This window comes from Helianthus annuus, chromosome 11 (assembly GCF_002127325.2).
Source record: "Helianthus annuus cultivar XRQ/B chromosome 11, HanXRQr2.0-SUNRISE, whole genome shotgun sequence".
NCBI lineage: Eukaryota > Viridiplantae > Streptophyta > Magnoliopsida > Asterales > Asteraceae > Helianthus > Helianthus annuus.
In genome coordinates this window covers 12,431,107-12,438,903 of record NC_035443.2, presented here as the reverse complement: position 1 = coordinate 12,438,903, position 7,797 = coordinate 12,431,107, and the positions used below count along the sequence as shown (strand labels likewise).

The 7,797-nt window shown below is 33.6% G+C and overlaps 1 long non-coding RNA gene across 21 annotated transcripts; it reads right to left on the bottom strand.

Annotated features, from left to right (window-relative positions):
- Positions 1–263: 263 nt before the first annotated feature.
- LOC110889615 lies at positions 264–7,549 on the bottom strand. Of its 21 annotated transcripts, XR_004872060.1 has the most exons (12): positions 7,320–7,549; positions 6,747–6,892; positions 6,141–6,242; positions 5,948–5,997; positions 4,278–5,181; positions 4,077–4,184; positions 3,843–3,932; positions 2,725–2,838; positions 1,623–2,648; positions 1,430–1,540; positions 1,069–1,133; positions 264–509 (listed from the first exon to the last, which is right to left on the bottom strand). It is a non-coding gene; the product is annotated as an uncharacterized LOC110889615 (long non-coding RNA). The 21 variants fall into 21 exon arrangements; XR_002563765.2 differs by having other exon boundaries at positions 1,430–2,648; XR_004872061.1 differs by lacking the exon at positions 1,069–1,133.
- Between the last annotated feature and the right edge of the window lie 248 nt (positions 7,550–7,797).

Genomic DNA, 7,797 nt, shown 5'->3' with positions numbered 1-7,797 from the left:
TGTATTTTTCTTCAACCTCTTATTCCTTGACTGTGGGTGACCTCCGGGGCATTTTAATAAATGAATAATATGTGACGGATAAGGTATATTAATTAAACGTTAACAATGTATTCAAAATTAAAAATACATATCAAATATAAGAAAAAGAAAACAAACTTGATCATATTTGTTTACATGATTATTAAATACTCTTAAATTACTGAAACCCCAACTTCTTGGTTAACATATCCAACACGTCGTTCTGGATGACGAACCAGAGCTTCTTGTGAAATAAAAATTTTATTATCAAACTTTGACACAAAAATCGTGTCAAGTACAATAAAGAGGTCATCTTTCAATAAGTCTAATTTACATTATGTATATAAAAAAAATAAAATGACATATTACATAGATTACTTACTAACTATTATATTTCGAAATGGAAGAAATTTTGCATTTCTCTATGCTTCTCTCAGTTTGCTTAGGATAAGTATGAGCAATCAAAGAGCTGCTTGTTCTTTGTATACCGCCTATTGAAAGAGTAGACAAAAATTAATACTCTATAGTAACTCAATTCCAATATGAATTAAATCAGGATATCATCAAATAATTAATAATTATTATGTTGAGAAAAATTCCATATTACATAGGGTACTAAAGTTTCAAACACTTGACCATCAACACAGTAACACATTTAAATTGTCAGTAATGTAATTATAAAGATTTTTAAAGTAATTATAGAGATTTTATATTCTAATTAAAGTTAAATTTAGTAATGTAATCATAGCAAGTTATTCATATATAATACTGATCCTGACATACATCATTGGGGCTGAACAACATGCATAGAGTCCCAAAAGACAAATCTCCAAGCCATTTAATGGTTCCATAATAGCAGCAAAAAGGGGAGTTAATAACCTGGCCCACCTCAACCTATTCGGATTGGGCCTTTAATGTAAAACTTTGGCTTGAGATACATTTTAGTCAGATCAGATTGGGCCAGAAAAACCATGTAAACGCAACCCAAAATAAATTGAGAGAATAACCCCTCCCAAAGACTAATAAAAAAGGCCCAAGAAAGCAACATACCAGCACCAAAATTCCCCAAATTCTTGTTTCTACTGATAACTGATGCCTTGATCTTCGAAATAGAACTAATAATAGGTGACCCAAAAAAAACCCAAATCATTTTGAAGACACTATTTCAAACAAAAAGTTGACAAAATGGATCTCAATGACATCGAACAACTGACCCCCAAAAAAATCACCACCCAACAGTTTTAAAACCTGATTCAACCCATAAGAAAACAACGCCACAACAATAGAATTGAACCACATCACCTTAGTAAATAAATTTAAAGTCGACATAAAATTATTTATGTGAGGTGGGTTTAGAAACTACTGGGTCGAAATATTTATCAGACTCAATGAGAGAAATACTGAGCCATACCACCGTCATCCTCTCCTACATCATCGACACAGAAATCTGGATCCATCCCAAGCTCTTTGCATTTATCCCAAAAGAAGTCTCACTTCCCTTTAACCCAATCATCTTGATCCTCTGCTGTAACCGCTTTACCATCACTATAGAGAGCATCAAGAATATGTTTTTTTCTGCGTATCCTTTATACCATAATCTTTACCTCGGATCTTGATGGGCTTTCTCTACACCAGCCAGGTAGGACTCAGCCAGGATCAAAAGGGGATTGCTCATTAGTGGAACAAAACTCAGTCGTGGCATCATCTAACATGCGTAATCTAACTCCATATCTGGTTTTATGCTCTTGATGGTGTCACATATAAATTTAAAATCAACGTAGAAAAAAAAACCAAAAATTCAAAAATCTCAGATTATAAAATCATGGCAAGTATCACCCATCGGAAATTTCAAAAAGAATATAAAATCAACATGGCAGGTGTTATAGCAACTTATTTCTCTTGTTGACTATTTGAAAACACAAGTAGCACCTATTGAAATTTCCTCATGTTATAACCTATGTAGCATAGCATAGCGATCCCCAAATATGTATCTAAATAAAAACGATAAATATAACAAATTGTGACAACTGTTAATGGCAAATTCCATAGTCTTGGATACTTAACAAACAAAGATAAAAAAAACTAACAGCATATAACATAGAGTCGCCACTGAAACCACCTAAAGATATTCAAGACAACCCTAAAAAATAATACATGAACACAAACTACTTTTAACAATTATCCCATTTGAACCAAGTCTAACCTTGCTTACCCGAAAAACCCTACTTGAACAAACTCATTACCAGAAAACTGATTAAAGATAGTTAATAGGGTCAGCTTTTGGTTAGACTTTCAAACATCTAAAAACGCGAATAACACAAAACGATTAACCTGATAAAATCCCTAACTGTTCAACATTAGGCAAAACATCAATACCAAAAAAATGTATTCCTAATTATAAAAACTACACACACCTTTTTTTTCCAGAATGCGAGCGACGCACATGCCTCACAGCAATCCCAACGTTTGGCGCAATTGGAGCTTTAACCGAATGCTCAGACATCAACCACGATGCGACATAAATTTTGGCGAATATGACAATCGATTTTACTCGGTTGCTAGTTTCAACACTTCCCTCTGTCAACAGTCGGAAACACCTCACGCGTTGTCGCCATTTCCTCATGCAAATCCTATGATAATTTTAAAAAATTAACAATAATCCCAGCATCAAGAAGTTCAAAAATAAATGTTGTCAAACAAAATTACCCAAAAAATAACTCCCAATTGCTGAACTCAAAATTGCATGTTGAAATGAGAGAGGTTGCTTGTTTAACCAATCCATGGATTTGCGTATTTCCCTTATCAAAGAATTATAGGTACCTGAAAGTACATTGCAGTTGCACACACCCATGTCAGATTATTATATATATATATATATGGCACGGGTTTAAAGAAATTAAAGAGGTTAGCAATTTGTCCAATGTACTAATAAATGAGTCGATTTCGGTCGTGTTATTATTTACAATAAAAAATAGTTAAAAAGGGAAGGGTGCAAAGGGATTGAAAGTCGCTCAAAGTTTATATTTAATGCATACAACCCCTTAAATTATTTTATTAAAATATTATTTGTTATTATAATAAGTCGTCGTAATCATGATTAAGGGAAAATTTATTCCAAATAGTGTAAGTGCCTCAACGGCTCAACGCAACCTGGTTCGACTTGTTTCCCCAATCCAGTTTTGACCCTTAGCCTGACCCACCGATGTCAAGTAAACCGTCCGTCCATCAAAGTGGATGAACAAATCGTAAATGGCTAAGCAAACCAAACCCTGCCTAAGCCATTTCCCTTATTTAGTTTTGACCCGTTACCACACCTAATAACCTTGTCACCTTTGAGTCTTTAACACCTCAACTTTAATAATAACATGTTTAGCCTCTTAACTATATCAAACAACTTTAGCCTCTCAACTTTAATAATAAACAACTTTAGCCTGTCATCTTTAACAATGACATGTTTAGCCCCTCAACTTTAATAATGACATGTTTAGCTCATTAACGAAAAAAATCAAACAACTTTAACTCTCTTGATTTGCTTTTTTTATCTACGTTTCGAACCCGCTACGGAGCGTGGGCGGTAAAATTTATTTTTATTACAATGAGTGGTCAAGATAACTTGTCCAAAAAAATTAAGGGCAATTTCATCATAAGTTGTCCAAATGAAATGAAATACGCATTAGGGGCCTATAAGTTGTTTCACGAAATGTGAAAACTTGAAGGTTCCATCAGCCGTACAAGAATGCTTTGGCTTTCATCACTATGACCTCATGTTACATAAAAAAGAAAAAAGCATGTGTTGAAGGCAATATTATTTTTAAAGAAGGTACCTTTTGTTTAAGAAGAACTATGTCATCTCCTCCATTATCCTTCAACTGAGGAACTGCCACAATGCCACTTTTTAATTGTTCTAGCTCCTCCTTCAATAATCGAATATCATTTTGGTATTTCTTGATAAGAGATTTCTCATCAATAATTTGCAAAAAGATACGTGTGCTTTATTGTACTGTAGTAGAAGATAACTTCTGAGGCACCAAAGGTTTGATATAATACATATTCCATACCCTATTTTGTGCGGCCTGAATTTCAATGTGTTTTGCACGGTGGGCAAACTTTAATGTATTATGTGTCTCCTCGGAATTGCTTGATGAGGGAGTCACGGTGCAAATAACCTATAAAAGAACGCAGATAAGCACAATATTATGGGTCAAAAGGATGGTGTTTCCTAATACATGATTAAATTGAAACTTATATGCACGACTTACGAAACTCGTCCATGACCGCTTAATGAAGATTGAAGAATCCTAGTCAGCTTTGAGTCGGCGTATGGTATATGAGCTGCTCGAACGTCTGTCAATTTTGATATAATCTATGCCAGTTTCAAGTTAGCAAACTCTAAAAGAGATACAACTATCAATATAAAAAAACAACAATAAATGCGTCTTTCATAGATTATACTCATACAACTATACCACACAAATGTTCAGTCATTCCAATACAAATTAAGAAATTGGTTGCCCAAGAGTTTCAGGTATAAATGATATGAAATGTTGAGGAAAACTTATGATACCTGTTACTTTTTTCACCACATACAAATAGTAGTGTTTTATTGCAGGGGGAGTTTTGAACATAAATATGACCAAAAGTAGACATTTATAGAGCAAACTATTACACTGAAAAAATAATGGCAATGATTGAGGCCTCACAATTCCAAGAGTTAGAAGACTTTTGTTTATATAGGATCCTGTGATGTAATCTTCCCAATATTAAATAGAAATTCAGAATATAAATTCAGTATGAAAATGTCATTTAACAATACAAAGCTCAATGTACCTGACTACCTGTCCAATTTTAAATTGAGATATGAATACAAACTATTATCCCACGAAACCTCGGTTTGGTGATTCAATGAGTCAAAAAGCCAAGTGAGAAAGATAAGCCTACCCTTACTCAAAAGTTAACGCAATTAATGTCTGCAACCATGAGTCAACAACATCATATAAACATATTGTGTGCAATTGTTGTTGCATATATATGTTTTCACACACAACTTGAGACACTTATTTTTGCAGGCGATCGTTTTCCTCCATTAATAACTTGTTCATAGCAGATAGCTTCTTGTTAACTGTCTGAAGCATAGAAGACTCTTTCCTTTGCTTCTCTCGACATCTAAACACAAAATTATATAAGAAACATATATATTAAAAAATCAAAATAGCATGCATTCGATTTTCCCCTTTTGATTCTAAACTAAAAAAAAGTGAAACATGTAGAGAACCCACTTGACTACAAAAACACACATACACGTGGCACTATAGCAATGTAAAAGTCCATTCTCAGTTTTCAGTCTTCACCCCTACGACCCTGCCCAATAACAACCTATAACCATCCATATTCACAAACCAATACCGATATACATGAAATCTTTAAACAACTAAAAATGACATAAGCAGTGAAACAATAGATGTATAAATATGAAAATATTCAAGCTTCGACTCAAACATCTGCAACTTACTTTCTAATTACTCTGTCTGCTTTATCGCCTACCATGAAGTCATGTTCGAAATTCTAAAACGAACAGAGTATCAAAAATCATATTAAAACATTTGTAAAATTCTATGCCGCTTGTATCATATATAAAAATCATGCCATTGTCTTAGTATACTGATCTTGTAATTATATTTAACGCCTAAACTGGGGCACCCATTTCAGTTCATGTAGCGTAAAATAACACATGGTTATAATTCCACTTCAATATTAGAGAAATAAACTGATTAGATTCTATCATCCACTTTAATAAGATCAAATCAAATGCCTAAAAACAGGGTCGAGCCACCAAAGCATGACACTCACAAATTAGTTATCAACATCATGTACAGATAATAAGCATAACCTAAAATTCAAGATTAAATTAGGTTGCAGCCCTATATTTTACCTGGGTAAACTATTTACTAAACTTAGTAGCTCGGCTCACCGTCTCCATACCTACAAAATCAACATGATACACATTCATTTATAAACTTTATGCAGTGTACATGCTAATAACGAATGGTATCAATCATTAAGATGGTTTCATATTAAATGCATAAAAAGTGAAGCATTGTCATTGGGAGGAAAAAAATGCTTACCTTCCACAGTATTTGCAACACACCAGCATCAATTTTTCCAGGGACTTCAGTAGCAAATATTCTTGCAATTTCAAACAATGTAACTCCCATATCTGGAGTAGACTATAAAGAAGTATAAATCAACAAAAGAAGAATACAATGAGATTAAATAAATAAATAAACGAATAAAATAAAACATGTTTGACTTGTTTGACCCATTTCACTTAAATTACTTTTACAGCTTGTTTAAACTGGTGGTTGTGGACCCGCTTCAACAGCGCTTCCGGAAAAATGGCCATCGCTAGCTTTTTAAATTCTTTAGTGTAGGCACTAAGTATGGAGTCGAAGCTTTATGATGATAATAAACATAAAATAAAAAAATAATTTTACGTGTGAGCATTAGTAAGAATAAAGAGTATGTGGAATAGAGGTGGCAAAACCAACAGGTTGGTCATGGGTAAATCTTGGTAGCTTTTAGCATCAGATCAGATGAGGTCTTTTTGTGAAGTTAATATAAATTTTCATAGATGAACTGTGACCCGCTAAATAAAAAAATATAACCCATACCAATTCTCAAATAAATAGGTCAAAGTTGACAACTCTAGGAAAAAGTAGCAGTTAACTTACCTTATATCCTTGCATCTTGTACTCAAATGTAGTAACATTTGGAAGTAGGTGTTTATTAGGCCAGCTATGACATCATGGACTTTTTTTCTTTGTAAAAATGGTACTAACAACATAACGTAAACACCTTCCAGCCATAGTAGTGAAATCTGCCATTCATGAACCATGTTAATTAACCGGGATACAAGAAAAAGTTATCTTTAAGAAAAAAATGTCAACAAATAGAAGTGCATTTAGTGCAGAATATGAGCAATTATATGAATAGCGCATTCAAAAGGTCTTTTTTCTATGCAATGATAAATATGAGAAAGAAATAGAGCAGGTTATATGAAACTTTTGTAACTCCAAAAAACATGATAATTATATGACACCACCGCATCCTCCTCCATTATCCCTATCGTCTCCTCCGTCATCAAATCCTTTTCAAAAGCAGAACTCAACTTTACAACCGTACAGGAAACAAACTTACCACGAAACACCGGAAGATCAGTCCATTGGGACCACATCTAATTATCATAAAAGAATGAATCACGAAACAAATCTAAAATAGATGATGAACAAATCAAAACAACATACCTTTAATAATCAAACTTGATTTAGAGAAGATAGCTTGAATCAGAAATCGCGAATGGGATTTTGGCAAGATCTATTGAATCGGAATTACTTTTTGATAGCTATGATGATCAGAAGATTGAAGACGACGATGAAGGGATTAGGGTTTAGAGAGGAAAGAGAGAGTGGCCTCAATAATTGAGAGAAAGGATTTGTAGGATCCATATTTGTTAGTTGGTTTCTTTGAGAACCCATAAATCTGACCCGACAATAGCCGGATCCCGCGTCCAATGTATGTTTGTTTGTGTATTGAGCTTTGAGAATGGATTCCCTCCCAAACTAAATTGCCACATCAGCCAAGATGGCCAAATACAAATGCCACCTAGCCCAAATCCATCTCATATATATATATATATATAGATAAGTTTTGGGATGTTACAGTTTGATATCTTGTTTAAGTTACGGTAAATGATTTAATTTCCTCAAATAACATGTTTTTATA